Source organism: Plectropomus leopardus, chromosome 2, assembly GCF_026936395.1.
Source record: "Plectropomus leopardus strain MGB_pleo_1.0 chromosome 2, ASM2693639v1, whole genome shotgun sequence".
In the NCBI taxonomy this organism is placed as follows: Eukaryota; Metazoa; Chordata; class Actinopteri; order Perciformes; family Serranidae; genus Plectropomus; species Plectropomus leopardus.
This window is the reverse complement of record NC_142177.1, coordinates 12,259,017-12,275,643: the sequence shown is the minus strand read 5'-3', so window position 1 is coordinate 12,275,643 and position 16,627 is coordinate 12,259,017. Positions and strand designations below refer to the sequence as shown.

General features: G+C 39.1%; 1 protein-coding gene across 2 annotated transcripts in view; it reads left to right on the top strand.

Moving 5' to 3' along the window:
- cpne5b (copine Vb) overlaps positions 1–16,627 on the top strand; it is a 144,962-nt gene that overhangs the window by 58,272 nt on the left and 70,063 nt on the right. The gene's annotated exons all lie outside the window — the stretch shown is intronic.

The following is a 16,627-nucleotide window of genomic DNA, read 5'->3' as shown; positions in this document are numbered from 1 at the left end:
ATTTTTGTTTACTCTCAGGCAGGGAGATGTTGATTCAACTTTGTTGACAGAATTTCGTGATCCCCTGACTCTTCATTCGGTGCCAGCAGCAGGTTACATTTGTATTCAGTGAAATATCTCACCCTCTACAAGATGGATTGCCATAGATTGTATAGACATTCATGGTTGCTTGACATGGTTACTGTTAGATGGATTATTACATTTGACAAAGACACTCATGTCCTGCTTTGGATAAATTGTAACAAGAATTACTGCAACGATGTTGTATGCCTCCGTGCACCAGTCAAGTTGAAATTACAGTTTATATATCTATGTTTGTGAAAACATAGATATCTTCCACCAGGTAGCACAGAAGATCTATAGAATCGGCAAATTTTAAGATGGGCACCTGACATTAGTGTCACCAATTCAGGATCTGACAAAATGTATCTGTTCCTCAGATATGATGGTGAGTAATGGCCTAAAGAGTGTCTTTGCAGAACATTATGCTGTCATAGACAAGTTGACCTTTGACCTCTTGTGTATAAAATGCCAGCACCTCATCATTTTAATCCATGAGACATTTGTGTGAAATTTTAACATACAAATGATTGAGTTGAAAAACATGTTTTATGAGGTCATAGTGACTATGAACTTAAGCCACCAAGTTCTAATAAGCCAATTTGGAAGACTAAGTGGATATTTTTGTGAAATTTGAAAAATTTCCCCAAGGTTCTTGAAATACTGTGTACACAAGAATGAGATGGAAACAAGGTCATTGTGACCTTGACCTTTGACCTTTGACCACCAAAACTGAATCAGTTCATTTTCAAGTCAAAGTAAAAGTTTGTGCCAAATTTCAATTAAAAAATAAAATTTAAATGTATTTATTATTTAAATAAATGTAAAATAAATAAAAAACTAAATAAATAAATTATTTATTAAATTTAAAAAATAAATGAATAAAAAAAATCTAAATCTAATGAGTTCATCCTTGAGTCCAATACTGTTTTATCACTGGTTTTGGCCACACCGAATCAAGCCATGCCCTGCACATTTGTATTTCAATTATCAGTTTAGATGCCCCATGCCTTGCCAAACTGTGCCGAACATGGACCTTCTCCACAGCAGGTCCAAAAGTACAAACACAGGCAAACAACAAATGTTAGTAACATCTTGCCGACCGCAGCCAACCCCCTCCAGGTGTTCCATAAGATATCATATTCACAAGAATGAGATGGATGCAAGGTCAGAGTGACCTTGACCTTTGACCACCAAATCCTAAACAGTTCATCCTTGAGTCTAAGCGAATATTGGTGCTAAATTTCGAGAAATTCCCTCAAAGCATTCTTGAGATAATGTATTCACAACAGTAAGACGGACGTACGGTCAGGGCTTTATGTAACATGCTTTTTGTGGCCTTTCATTTTCTTTTGTCACAATCTGAAGCTATGGTAAATACTTCCTTTTGAACATTAATAAATAAACAACAAGTCTTATAAAGCACACTACTGACATATTTCATCTTTTCTCTTCAAATGCTCAAACCTACTTTGAACCATTCATCATATACAGTATTTATTTAAAGAATGACTAAAAGAGTCCAATACAACAATCAGAAATCAGCTATAAAACCCCATGATGCAACAAAGCACATAAACAATCAGAGAAGATATCGCAGAGACAGACTGAGAAAAGAAAAAGGAAAAATGTACAAATCAACTCAGATCACATTAGAAAAACCTTATTAACCTATCAAGAACAGCCAAGCTTAACCACCAACCTCAAACCCTCAGCACAGACAAGAAACAACAAGGCACCCTACATCTTGTGAGTGAAAAACAAATTATGAAACCTTGGGCGTAGCAATTTAACAAGGGAGAATATTGTGTTTTTTATTGGTTTCATTAATTCAAGTCTGTTGGACACACACTGTTTTCCTGCAAGGCACTCCCTGCATCTGCACAGTTTGCATCATGGAGCTCACTATAAAACATCACAGTTTTCAACTGAGGCCCACAGAGAAGCTCTACTGAAGCAGATGGGGGTTAAATAGCTCATTCGGGGGTACATTGATGACAGACAAGCACCCAGAGGACAATTCTTGTCATTCACTTCAATTTTTCCTCACAGCATCACTCAAACTCAAAACATTCAGACTGCATGTTTGCTTTTCCCCTTTACCCTCGAGGCTGCTACAGTCAGCCACTGCAGCATACTGTTGCTGTAACTTTGTTTTACAGTTTATGCATTATATTCTACTGAAAAGGTGCTGCAATACCCACTTATTGTTGGCTGTGTCTTACCCATGTGACACTACTGGTTCAGAAAATGGATTATGTAAGCCTATATAGGGGTACAGATGTGGACACCATGTTATTAGGAACCATGGAGGAGAGCACAATGCAAGGAAGTTGAATCACATCAGGAGACAAAGGAGAGGAAAGTGGAGTCATGATTAACAGCACAGAGAAAACATTAGAAAGATGTTAGGAGGGAGAAATGTGGAGGAGGAGTGTTTGAGCATGCTTGGCCTTTTACCGTTTCGATATTCCCTGAATGTCAGAGTAGATTACTAGAGCACAGTAGCGAAATGGAAGGAAAATTATTTGTGAATGTGAATAGAGGCATGTGAACAGAGGTGGGATACCCAGCTGGGTATGATGACAAACCAAGCCTGACACCATCGCCTCCATGTCTACAACAGTTGGCCGCAGGCGCTCCTGGATGAAGTGACAGATATTGTAAAATCTGCAACAATAAGAGCTTTTGAGAAGGGATATAATTCTATTTATAAAGTGTATTGGAATTATCAATAGTTAGCTAACTGATGCAGTTTTAGAGATTAGAGATTATCTGCCTGTAGTGGACATCTAAAGCATACTGACTGGTTTTACAATCTCTGCCTCTGAAACTTAAAAACAATGGTGGTAAATGGATATTTGTTTGCCATCATCGAAGTACAACTTTTAGAAAACTCTACAGCAACTTTCCTTTCCACAAGCAATATTCTGGTTACTCTTAAATAACAGACCTCTCTGGCAGTTTTCATTTGGGTTATTTCTTTGTTAGAAAGTAGCTCCACTAAAACCCAACTGCAAATGTCAGATGTAATTTGTCAATACCTTGAGCACCACAAACAAAACTTGCCTGATCACCTGAATTGTTTTGGGCACAAGTCAAATCATTGCTTCCATTGGCTGTGCCATGTTTCAGAGGTGGATATCTCAAAATCTCAGCATATCAGCTTGAGTCCAAACACCTTGGACTTTTAACACAGTTCTACACACTGAATAAACTTGCTGTTATTATGCTTAGTGTTGTTCAGATATGACTGTTTATAGGCTATGGAGGTATGTATAATTTCATACCTTCCTGAATTTTCTCTTTCTCTTGGTCACAGAAGACTGACGCAGCTTACTTGCCTTGTTAAAACACACTTCATTCATATTCAAAAAAAAAAATGAAACTAACGCAAACTGTTTTGGTTACTCTTGGTAGTAATCTAATTAGTAACTCCACTGTTACAACAATCACCAGCTCCTGTTTGTTTAAAATTAATCCTTAATTCATCAAGTTAGATGAAAAAAAACAAGCTGTTTTTCCTCACAGTTTCTCTCTGCTGTTGTTGGATGCCAGCTGTTTGCAGTCCTGTAACGTCTCCCTTCACCACTAGGTGTCACAGTGTCTTTCAGCTCGGCTGCCTTTTCCACCAGTAGAGACCAGAGACTGAGCTCTGGTGATGCGTGTTGTGCATTACATACAGTGAGTTTAATAGAAAGAGGAGTGCCTGTATTTATGATGTCACTGGAATACAGAGCATACATCAGCATTTCTAAATACCCTGGTTTACTGCAATTCTGTGATACTGCCCAAGGCCTAACTAATATGTAGGGGTGTCACGAAAACCGATACTGTGGTACAAATTCAATTAGATTAGACTATGGCAACACCTTGCAGTCAGGCTGTCACTCAAGTGGCTCCATCCTGAAATATGCATAACCTAAAGCCTTATATGAATGTAAATAGGTGAGTTATATAAAAATCCGCTGTACAGCTGTCATGAATGGAGAGATTAGCTATGGAGACCAAAAACATTTTTTGTACCAGGCCTCTGTAAAAATGTTGATTTCTGCTGTAAAGCTAGACATAGGGGTCTATATGGATCAACTCACTTCCAGGGCCAGCCTCAAAGTGTCCATTCAAAGATTGCAGGTTTGGCAAGTGCGCGTTGGCTTGATTTTTCAGCCTCAGTGGTTGCTGCTTGGTTTTTAGTAGTTTTTTGATGCTATAAAAAGTAGGTGTGACATAATAATTTACAGCAGTGTGTGTCAATCAATGTGCTTGTGATCAATGTTGCTGCTTGCGACTGGGTCAGCTAGGTGTATGGGTGGGAAATTATACCACGGCTCTAACTGCTGATTGCTACTGCGCAGACTCTTCCTCAAAATTACGTCACCAGTGAAAGATGGGAAGTCTAGATGCATTGTCCATCTACAGTATATATATGCAGTGTACAGGGTTTGCCATCTAGATAAGCAGCATGCCTTATTTGTTATTTATTTCCCTTGCATAGCTGCACATGAATTTGAAGGTATTCTAATGAGCGTTGGCCAATCCCACCTTTAGTATACAGATGCATGAGTATGAGTGTGCTCAGGGCTGGGAACAAATTTAATTATTATTTTTAGTTCTCAGTAAGCTTTGTCCAAACTCACCTTCTGCAAAAAGTAAAAATAAAAAATAAACAGGACAAAACAGAACACACACACACGCACACACACACACAGGCAAGTCACGCTGATGTCTATGTGGGTTTAACAGCAGTTTCCTTCCAAACTTTTAAATCCCACATCCTTTTAAAATGTTCCTTCTCACCTTTTATAATGAAAGTGAAATAGCACAAATCACCTATGAAATTGCAAAACAAAAATACAAGCAACCATCTTATACTTTAAGCGCTACATTGTGGGCTGTTCAGATAATTATGAAATGCGCAACATGCTGGGAAGTCATACTGGGAGCGGGGGCTGCAAATATGGCCTTCAGCCATGCCTCAGTACCCCAAACGTAGTGTTGCTTGCAGCTTGTGCCGGAGATGTGTTTGAGCTCATCAGAGAAGGTGAGAAACTTCATTATGGGATTTCAAATGGCCATAAGCAATGTTTGTGAGAGACAGGTGAGTGAGGAGGTGCAACAGAACCTGATCTTTGATATTAGAACAGTTTATGATATCCAAAAATCTAAAGATATTTAGACTATTTGCTCTTGAGGAAGACATTTTTTATTTTTAAATTTTATTGATATGATCCCTGATGGATCCCTTCACTCCTAAAATAATAATCATATTCTCCAGGGTTGGATCATCTCTTCTCTGCCCTTTTAACCTCTCTCAGACCTAATTTTAACTCAAAGCTCAAGATCTGCTTACATTTGTCAGAATAATGAATTCTACTGGCTTTCTTCCCAGTTCAACACAATTGATTTATGTGTTCGTAAAGGGCACATTGCTGCTTTAAGATTCAGTTCAGACTGGCAGTAGAAGCTGTGAGTTTGTGACACTTCTTGTGTATTTTTCCGTCCCTGGATGAGATGCCTGTGTCAGCAAAACATTGCCTCATTATTCATCCAGATGCAGTGATACACACTGACACCTGCTGTGAGTCATCCAGCTCAATCATACTCCTCTACTATCAGTGGCCGAGCTAATGTGCCTTGCTCAAGAGCAGCTCAGAGAGAGAGCTGTTTTGGAAAGGAGGATTTTTATTCAGCTCATCTATCCTGACTTCTCCAGCAGGTTTGAAAATTTAACAATTGGATTCTCTCTGCAGGCCAGGTGTGTCTGTCTGACTGCATCTATTTCTTTATACTCATCTTTTCCCATTTTCTGCCTCTCATCTCCACTCTCTCTCTATTCCCCCTCACCTCACCTGTCATAAATCTGCACATCTCTTTCCGTTGGTATGACTACCAGCTATTTCCAACACCGACTGTGAGTGAGCCGTGCTCCACTGTGCCTCATCATTACCTATCGGATATGCAGATGCACATGAACGCAGGCCCTGAAACAAAATGCTGTAACGGCTCCAGTTGGCGTCTGCTCTAGGCGACATTTCTGTGTGATAAGACTCTTGTGTTTTAGGCTCCTCTGGAAAAAACCACGTCATTTTGTTCAGTTTGTGACAACTGAGTTTTCAGCTTTGTGAACACTGCATTTTATGTTGTTGACTGCCTGTGTGTTTGGATTGTTTTGCTTGTAACAGGTGCAGTTTCAAACATCAGATACATTGTTTATGCTCATCTATGCTTTTAGACTTACCATAGTGACTGGGCAAAGTTTACAGGAGGTTATCACAGAGAATTTTTCTTTACTTACTGCCCAAATCAAAAAGGTTCTTAGGTATTAATAAATATTAACACCAACATACTGCTAGGTGTGTGGTTAACTAAACTGAACTGCTATCAAAACATGCCTATTCATGACTAGTGTCATAAAAATGCCTGAAAAACTGGCACTGCAGGGCTACAAACATGGATGATGACAGTACAGCTATACAGATTGGTTTAAGTTGCCTTACATACAGCAAATAATGACTGACTGACTAACTTTACTTGATTTTGGGGAAAAAATGTGAGCAATTCACAAGCAACAGCAACTTCACAGCTTGACAGAAGTGAAGTAGACTGGACAGGTATGTCATTTGCAACCGTTTCAGACAAAAAACCCAATACCTCCCTCCTTTCAACAAGGAATCAGCTAACATGAACATCATGTCAGGCTGAATGAATCAAATGAAAAGAAATTGAAGGTCATCTAGAAAGCTAAAATTCATATATACACACACAAATGAGTCCCTGTCACCAGAAGACAACGTCTAAAAACAAAAGAAAGATTACAAAGAAATCCAAGCAGGAATACAAGATGAGCAAATGTAAACACCAGTATGTGGACAATGCAATCCCATCTGAAAGGATTCATCCCCGAAAATGTCTAAAGATACACACACGCACACATCCATCTGTGTTTTCCTCCTCTGGCATGGTGTGCTAATGGAGGTCTGGAACAGTGGACTGATAAAGCTGTCACACGGCCTCCCTCTCTGCTTCTTCCTTTCACGAACACGGAGTGATAAATCAAGTCTCTCCAATGGCATCACTTCCACAAAGAGACTTCTGTCTGCTAACACATGCGTACACACAGACGTGCACACAACACACACACACACACACACACACACACACACACACACACACACACACACACACACACACACTCATCAGAAACAAATACATTAGATCTGTGTGTCTCTACTCAGGCTATGGGAGAGGCTATTCATAGCTTATAAACACAATCCTCTCACCTATCCCCCTCTGTTTTATACTGTCATGTATCTTTCATTCTCTCACCCTCTATCTCTTACACACACACACACACACACACACACACACGTCTACCTCTTAGGTTAGACTACATTCCACTGGATTCAGTGGCAGTGCTTTGCTCGCTCTCTGGGGAAAGCCTGCATTGGTGGCCTGGGTCGCAGTCACAAGAGTAATGTCTGTTCGGGGAATAACTGCACTGCAGTAGCAGGTTTCCTTCGAGACAAAGATCATATAGTAAATATGAGCTTAGAAGACTTATTTCCTTGGAGGGGTTTTCAGTGGTCTGGAAAGAGTAATGGCCGAGAGCATAATTACTACTAGAGGGTTCCTTTTCCACATGAGTACGTAACCTCTTCCTGTCCTCGCACTCTATCTGGCTCGAAGGTCTCGGCTGATGGGAAGCTGATGGGAAGCTGGTGGGCGCAGCTGCCTCTCTGTCTTTTGGGAGGTCCATATTGAATAAGACTGCAGCAGATATTTGATGAAGGGAAAATGGACTACAGATAGCACTTTGCAATCAAGTCAAAGAGTTGGATTTAAGACAAATTTCACAAAGATCTCCTCAGCTTAAGGGTATGACATCAGGGTTAGGCAACCGGACGACTTTATTGGCTAGTGACGATTGGCTGTGTACGTTGCCTGTTGTTATTTTTGTGATTTTGTTTTGATGATCTGGAGTGAGTGAGAGCCGCTGCTCAACAGGCAGAGAGACAGCGGGATAAAACAGCGTGTAAGCCAGCATATTGTCCCATTTTACTCAATGAATTAGGGGTTTATTTTGATCAAACTAGAGTTGATAATAGTTGGAACAGTGGAAAGACTAAAAGGTTTTGATCAGGTTTTGTTTGTTTGTTTGTTTCTGTTGAGTTTGAATGAAGTTTGATTTATGATGAGTTAACAAGGCAATATGGCTTATCTTGAACTTGAATTTAGAGGGTGTGTGGTTGTATTTTTCGATTTTAATTTGCATTCTTGATATTTTGGTAGTTTCGTTTTGTTTTTTGAAATTTATTACACTAAAAAAGGTGAGAGCTTGTGAAAAGTAGTAAACTTGCCACTAATCTACCAGCTGAAACTAATGGACAGGGGCCTAATATATTGTTTGATTTCAAGTTTAAATTTGCCTTTGCAATAAAAAAAAAAAAAAGCTGTCTTTCCATGTCTTTGACAGTTATTTGTGTTTTTCTCTTTGTTTGTTTTCTTTAGTATAGGTTTAAGTATATGTCCAGGCATCTTTTGGACACCGGAACCTTTTTAAATATATAATCTTTGCACCGGCATCAGAAAACCTCAAACAATACCCAACCCAGCTCACAATGGCAGGTTGGAAAATTTTGAATGTGGAGGCTCATGCACACCTTCAAAAAATTCCTAAAATGCTAAAAAGAGAGAATTCTACACTTTCCAATTACCTGCAAAAAAAGTTATTTTTTAATAAATGTTTCCTTCGTCAGGCCTTCATCAGGTTGAATGAATGAAATTTAATTGAAAAAATAAAATTCAACATGCTAAAGGTCTGACAACTGAAATGTTGTTTACTAAATACTAACATTTTTTGCAAATAACTGGACAGTGCAGACATTCTCTCTTTTTCGCATTCCATAGGTTGGAAATTTATCCCCCAAACCCTATATTTACACATGTCTATATCGGCAGTAAAAGAAATGCAGGTTGACAAAATTGAGTTTTTGAAGCCATATCTTCTTTGAAACAAAAGGTTCAGAACAACTGACCATTCGCTAAACCCAGCTCTATTTGTGAAATAGCACTAAGACTGTTTGTGTCAATCACAGGCTACATTAGCACACAGGCACCCAGCAGCTGTGGAAGAAAGAGCCTTTCTCCGTATGTCTGCAATTTCTACTTGTTGCTTCTTTGTCTCATAAATTAGTCAGTGTCCTTTCAGTCTTTGAAGTGCAAACAAACCAGTGTTTCCGTGAAGGAAGGAAGGAATGGAAGGAAGAAAGGAAAAGGAAGAAATATTTTTCCACCCCCCCTCCCCCCCGCAGCTCCTGCTCTGCAACTGACAGGATAGTCTTTGATGCTGTGATGAAAAGTGACGGCTGTAGTGCCCAGGGCAGCTCATGTATGAGGGGCTAGGTGAAGTGAAACGGATGGTTCAGGGGTGCCGTGCTCCATGGAAATGTGCTTGCCAGAGAGGGGAGGGGGGGGTTGCTGGGGTGCCCCTGTGGAGCATCACAAGCTGATCCAGGGAACCTCTCTCAAAGACTAAAATCACAGGAAGGGATGTTTAAACAACGATTCACACAGGGTTCACGAACCAAGACATGTTGCAGTATCTCATACATTAGAGCTTTATTATCTCATGATTGTAAAAATAAAAATAATTTAATCTCTTTATGTCTTAATCAAACTTCCTTCCCAAGCCCCAGCAACTCAAACTGTTATAAAACAAGTATCTAAACTGACATATTCAACATCTCAACTGCCTGGATTTGCTAAAATCACACACAGCTCAATTAAATATCCTCTGACACATTTGCAATGGTAAGAGGAACTGAAAGCAGCATCACACACTGCTCATAAAGTGATCTGATAGTTAGAAGATACAACAGATGCTGTAATTCATTTTATATTAGACTTCATGTTTCCTCCCCGCACTACTGCGACACAGCTTTGGTGTATTGTTTGTTAGGCAATTTTACATTCAGACTGGCTGATGCAATATGACCATAATTCAATAATTAGCCTTTACATTGGATAAATTAGAGCCTATATAAAAGACATTAAACACATTATGTGTAAAAAAAAAAAAAAAAAAAAAAGGAAAGAAGCAAAGATGATGTGAGACATTTCTCCATCAAAAAACATTTCTACACCAGGCAAGTGTGACTGATAGGTATCATAATATATCTTTCGCCCTTTAAAACAGACACAAAACTACTTGTTTGCAATTTCAGTGGCTGTGTTTTTCTGTGTTTAGACCTTGGAGCAATTGTTTGTTTTATGTTAGAAGATTTGCAACAAGGAGGTAATAGAAATGAGTCAAATTGAAAAAATTAATGAAGGGAGCATGATAAGATGTTAAAAAAAACACATTTCCTCTTCAAACAGAAGATCTGATCTGGAAAAGATATCAGGGATAATAAGTTCTTCTTTCTGTCTGGCTGCTCAGTTTAATTTGTTTTCTTGCCCTAGAGTTTGATTCATTTATGTCAAAGCAGAAGTCACTCCAACTTTATTAAAAGCAGGTAACCCTAATAAATAGGGAGCACAATATGTGCTGTCTTCTCTCTCAATAAACACAACAGCTCTTAAGTTTGTATTTGATGTAGTACTTTGATAACAAGTAGATGACGATTAACTGCATACCTCTATCAGTTAAATAAGTTCAAAATGTCAGATCGCATCTCTATTTTCAAAGAAACATCATTAATTGTTAATGCAGTAATTAACTAATTAATCACTGGGGGGGAACAACAAGTGAGATATGACAGAATAATAAGATTCAAATTTGTTCAGCATTGATAAACTCTAGCCTGTTTGCTTCAATATTTAACATTTATGTAATTCCATTTTTAACAGGGCTGTCACATTGCATCATCAATAGTGGTTACTACGTATACCGAAGATGTGGGACTGTGCGAACAATCTGGCGTAATGATAGAATTACATTATTTGGCCACCTCATGAAAAGTTAGTATGACAGTGTATGTTTTTCAATCATGTTCAAGAGCGACAGGGATGAATTGAGTAACTACACACATTATGTAAATTTTGTCACCTGCCCATGTTCCTAAGGGTCCGTGCAATCCATCTTGTTCACAAAATTCACTTTGTTCAAATCGCACATGCTGTCTGTATATATGAGATTACGCCCTGGAGTGAAGACGATAGTGCTGTCGCTGTGAAGAAATTTCCCCTGCGGTGACTGAGGGTGGCTTAACAGCTCAATATGCTGTATAACCACCACTTTTATTGTTTGTGCAAATAAATTAATTTATACCGATTTTAATGCTTTGTTGTTTGGCTATTATCAGATATATTGTTGCTTTTTAAATGACAAAGATGACACAGTTTTAAAACAAATACTTGCCCACTGTTAAATGCAGAACACAGAGAGCAATGTGGTGGGCGTGTCAAAAGCACAGTATTGCAATATTGCCGTTATTGTGACAACTCTAGAAGACAATATGCTCAAATTAACCCACTTGGGGACATAAGGCAAAATTCTGTGCTCAGAGAAAAACAATGTTTCCCAAAGAATTAGAATCTATAATCTATGTGTGGCAGTAGGTCTGCAAACTTTACATAATTTGTTTATTATTGTTTGTGTCCCTTTGTATCACTATGGTGTCCTCCTGTTTCCCTCTCTAAATTCTGGAGGGTTTAAGTGAAACTCTTTATGAGTTTAATTTTCATAAGCAGCACTCAATGGAGTTTCATAAGTGGGTATAATAACTGATCAATTAATCCGATGAGAACTGAGCAGCTGTTGCCGAAGTGAGTGAAAGCAACCTTTTAGACCCAGCGTCATGAACAGTTGAGTTTCATTTCCACAGTGCTGCTCCGTCTGTGTGCTCTGCGCCCCCGAGAGTGCGTTGCAATGAATAACCAAACACTATATATTCAAACAGCATCCTAATAAATGGTACAGCTCCAAAAATTGAAAAACAATATTTGGTGCCGTATGATAATATTGTAGCGGGCCTCCATAAATAAATGAATGTTTGGAAAACCCTAAATATCTATTGTTTGAATGGTAAATATACCCAAACAAATTCACAGTTATCCAAATTAGCACAAATTAAATGAATAACTGATAAGCGGCCTTTTTGGCCCGTGAGGCTCTGAGGTAGCTTCCCACTTTGCCCAGTTGGTAATCCAGCCCTGACAAATCTCAGTCCAGTGCAAACAGAACAGCTGTCCACATCTATTTCCATTTAGGGTTTCTGTAATATGGCAAAGGTGGCAAATTACAAAAGTTGAGCCTGAGTCAACTGTTTTCATGGTTGACCCTGCATTGGCACCCCCGCTGTACCAGTGTAGATGTCTCATTGAAATGAATGATGGGATTTCATTATTTCACACAGCCTTATTGTCAGTCTGAACATGTCTGGATGGCTGTGTTCATCCTGGCTGTGAGCAGGATCCAGAAGCAGGACAGATAACCCCTGCAGACCCATTCACAGCAAATGGCAAACAGGTTTTTCCTGCGCCGCTGCATTGGTGAGAAAAGAGTGTTTGTTGTCAGGATGAGAGCTCATCCAGTATTGATACCCTTGTGTCTAATATCTCCAAGCAAAACTCAGTTTCCTGCTCTTGCAGGCGGCAATTGATCATGGCTCACTCTCTCTCCAACCGAGCCATCTGTTAGGAAAACAATTTTTCTGTCATTGTGGATTCTATTGGAGCGATCAATCAATTTGACAGAGGAGGTTTCCTGCACTGAATTAACAAATTCAGAAATGCTGTTGAGAATTAACCATTTTATAAGGTTACAGTCAACTTAAACCTCACAGTCAACTGGTTGGGAATCCACTAACACACTGCTCCTGCACTAAGCCCAGCCTGTTCAAACATTTGGAGACAGCTATTTTGGCAAATAGCATTGATTTCCCCCCAAAACGAATTAGAGGACTCAGCAGCATTGATGGCAAACAATGCATTAGAGAGATTGGCTGCCATTGTTACGATGCTAATTGCCTGAGGTGTCATTTGCTCCCCAACAGAAACAGGGAAAAAGGCTCTGCTTTTTTCTATTTCACCCGCTGTTTGTGGCTATAAACAAAGGAGAGGAGATAAAACACATGTAATGAAATTTGTCAAGCCTGTTTCATCTGCTCTTCTTTGAATAATTACTTTTTTTTCCCCATACTTTTCCTCATCTGGCTTGTGTTTCAAGGACATCTCCAGATGTTTGCTCGACAGCTCCTGCATTGACAGATGAAAAGGCTTAAGAGAGAACTGCAATATTAACCATAAACTGAAAAATAAGACATAAATGAAGAATGAATTCCCCTCATAACATCTTACTCGTCTCTAACTGCCTTTCTATCGAATGAGGCTCCCTACAAGCTCCTATACCTTCAAAAACAATGCAGCGCTGTCTTTTGATGCAGTAGGTGCTTCATTTGAGGCATGATGGATGCTGGGTCACTCTCTCTCGCAGGCAGAAGCAAAAGAGAAAACTGTAGCAGCCATTTCAGTTCATTTCTTTGCTTTCCTGGGTGGCTGCTCACTCTTTCCCTCTTCTATTTGATTAATGGCACCGTCTCTCTGGTGGCCGTTGTAATAAAGTCAAATGAGGTCTCGAATGGCTGAGGCTTTGTAGAATCAGCGGTGGGTAATTGAGGGGGTGGATGTCTCAGGTGGGGATGTGTGTGTCTGTTCTCTGTCCTTACGGCGGTGAAATAGTGTTTCACTTCTCCCTTCGGCAGAGTAAGTGAAGTCAGTAATTGTGTTAGAGAGACACTGCCTCGCTGCACATTGTTGTATGTTTGGATGGTTGTGCTCGTGTTCGGTTTTAAAGGTTACCGAGCTGGTGGTGTGGAAGAAACATGCCTCCTCCTTGAATGCATCAAAGTGTTCTCAGTTTGTCTCCTGAATAAAACAGCAGCAAAGGAGAGGTAATTGAAACGTTGTAATCCACAGTATCTTCTTTAACCAACAGTGATGTTCCTTTGTCAGAGGGACGTGTTTGGCTTCCTACGCTGAAATCTGTCACAGGAATTTCCAGAGAAATCCTGCCTACATCCTGATAATCCTTGGTATCTCCTTTGCACCAGGCAAGACTTGACTCTTTTTGTGCATAGGTACTTTGCTTTATGGGATTGTATGTGATACCAAATAGGCTACTTGGGAAGTTAATGGGTGGTAGGCATAGCAGAGCGCTCCATTCTTACTGAGAATATGGTTCAAATTCAGTCCTTTCTGCAAAAACAAGATGCAGCCACCAAAGCACAGCACCACAGATACAAAAAAGCCCAGCTACCAGAAGAAAAAGTTGGATTTGTACATTCTTGTTAATGGAGTTTATGTTAAGTGCATAACGTGCATATTTTAAAGTGAAGGATAGTATATGAGCTTAATTTATAAACAGGGAGGTGGGGGTGATGGTGGATGGGGTTACATAAAAGGGAGACACCCGCCAAGCTGCAGACCACTGTTTAAGACCAACAAACAACAAAACCGCTTTTTAGCCGTTTTAGCGAGTCATTGCTGCATACTCCAGTGACTTTTTAGCCTACAAACTTTTTTTTTTTAAGTATCCATTGCTTTTTTCACCAAGGATTATGCTGCGGAAAGTGTTTGTTTTTTCACTGAGACATTGCTGCGTTTCCTGTCAGGATAATGCCACAAAAAGCAGATGCTTTTTAAGGGAGATATTGCTGTTCCTAAAGGGATAGTGCTGCCATTGGCAGTTGATTTTTACCGAGACATTGCTGTGTTTCCTGCCAAGATAGTGCCATAAAAAGCATTTTTTATTAGGAAATTGCTGCATTTCTTGCCAGGATAGTGCCATAAAATGTGGTTGTTTTTTACCAGGACATTGCTAAGTGTCCGTCTGCAAGAGTGCCACCACAAAAAGGTATTGTAAGCCAAAACACAATCTTTTCCTAACTATAACCAAGTGTTGTTTTTTAATTAACATTAATCACAGCATTGCTGAAACATACAGCCTGTCCTATTGTATCATAATCTGACAAATATGTCATGCTCATTCATAAACTGTCGTGTAATGAGGTGTCAATGTGATTATTGTAAATCTCTGTCAAGGATGCAAAAGTTCTACATATATTTTGGTCTTGTCCCCCTTAACAATCCTACTCATGATAAATCCTCAGATCCACCAAGAGTACCATTCTTTTCCCTTGAGACAGCCTTTGTTACCCTACCAGCCAGACGCTAGGTGTTGCCTAAGTGGAAATCTCCAATAGAATCACACTATGGATATCGGAAGTCCTTAATTTGGTTCAGTTGGAAAGAATCAGATCAAGAATGAGGGGCTTCTTGAGAAAACTTTGCAAGATGAGGGACCCCTACTTTTGCATATATAAGAGAGCTGAACTTTTTTCATATCCCTGAATGATTTCTATAGCATTTTGATGACATTACAATCATGATGTGACAGACAGCAGACCAACACACAACTATTACTTTATGATTTGGATGTTTCACATTACTATTGTCATTGCAGATACACTTTTATATTTTTATTTTATTATTAATTGTTCTTAGTCTTGGTCTCGGTACAGCTTTGGGTTTGTAGTGTTTGTCCTATTTAGTTCTGGTTTTGTACTGTTTCTGTTTTACCTACTACTCGCACCTTCTTTTTATCACTATCGTACAGACAAAATGTTACTGTCTTCTATTTGGAAAATATCAATAAACACATTGTGGAGGGGAAAAAAGGACACAAACGTTTACATCACCACAAATCTAATCTAGCAGGACACAGTCTTTTGGGAGAATTTCCAAAAACTTTTAAACTCCTTTGACAACATTATTGCAATAAACAGATAAAAAAAAATCCATTATAGACTGGACAGGACCTGCTGTGAGCTATTTGGAAAAATTTAATTTCAAGCGGAGGGTCACTGAGGGAGGCAGTGAAGGTAAAATTGTGTAAAAATAATAATCTACCATAGTTGGTGTTAGTCTGCTGTGCTGCGGTGGTGCTGAACGGACAGCTCCTGTAACATGACTCTATATGAATGTTTCTGCTACGATGATCTATGCAGTTGTCAAGTATTTTCACATTCTTGACTATCATTTAGTGCCAAAGACAATCACTCACTGGTTTTCAGTTAATGTAATTAGAGTGTTCTCGCTCAAAAGTAAGCGTTTTATTCTACTTGTGGAGTTATTTAAAAAATGTCTGTTGATGAAGCTGGTTATTTTTCAGCTAAAACACACATAAAAAGATCAAAACTAGACACCCCTCTGACTCAAGGATAAATAGACAGATGACTGTAACTGCATGTGTAATTGTCCTTGCATGTGACATGAGTAGCCTCATGAGCAGCACCAGAAGAAACCAAAACTTAAGCAATAGTAGAGCAAATAAAAAACATTGCAATACTGTTTTAATTATAAATGGATTCCTTGGCAGAACAAAAACACCATCATCAATTACTGCACCTTTAATTAGTTTGAAGTATCATTTAACCACTACTTAGAGGGTACAACTAAAACTGTTCTATAACCTGTTTAAGGAGCCGAATGAACTGCACAAACTAACATGTGGGGAGCGCAACACAAACCTTTATTGATATTGCACGTACAGATAGAGGTATTAAAC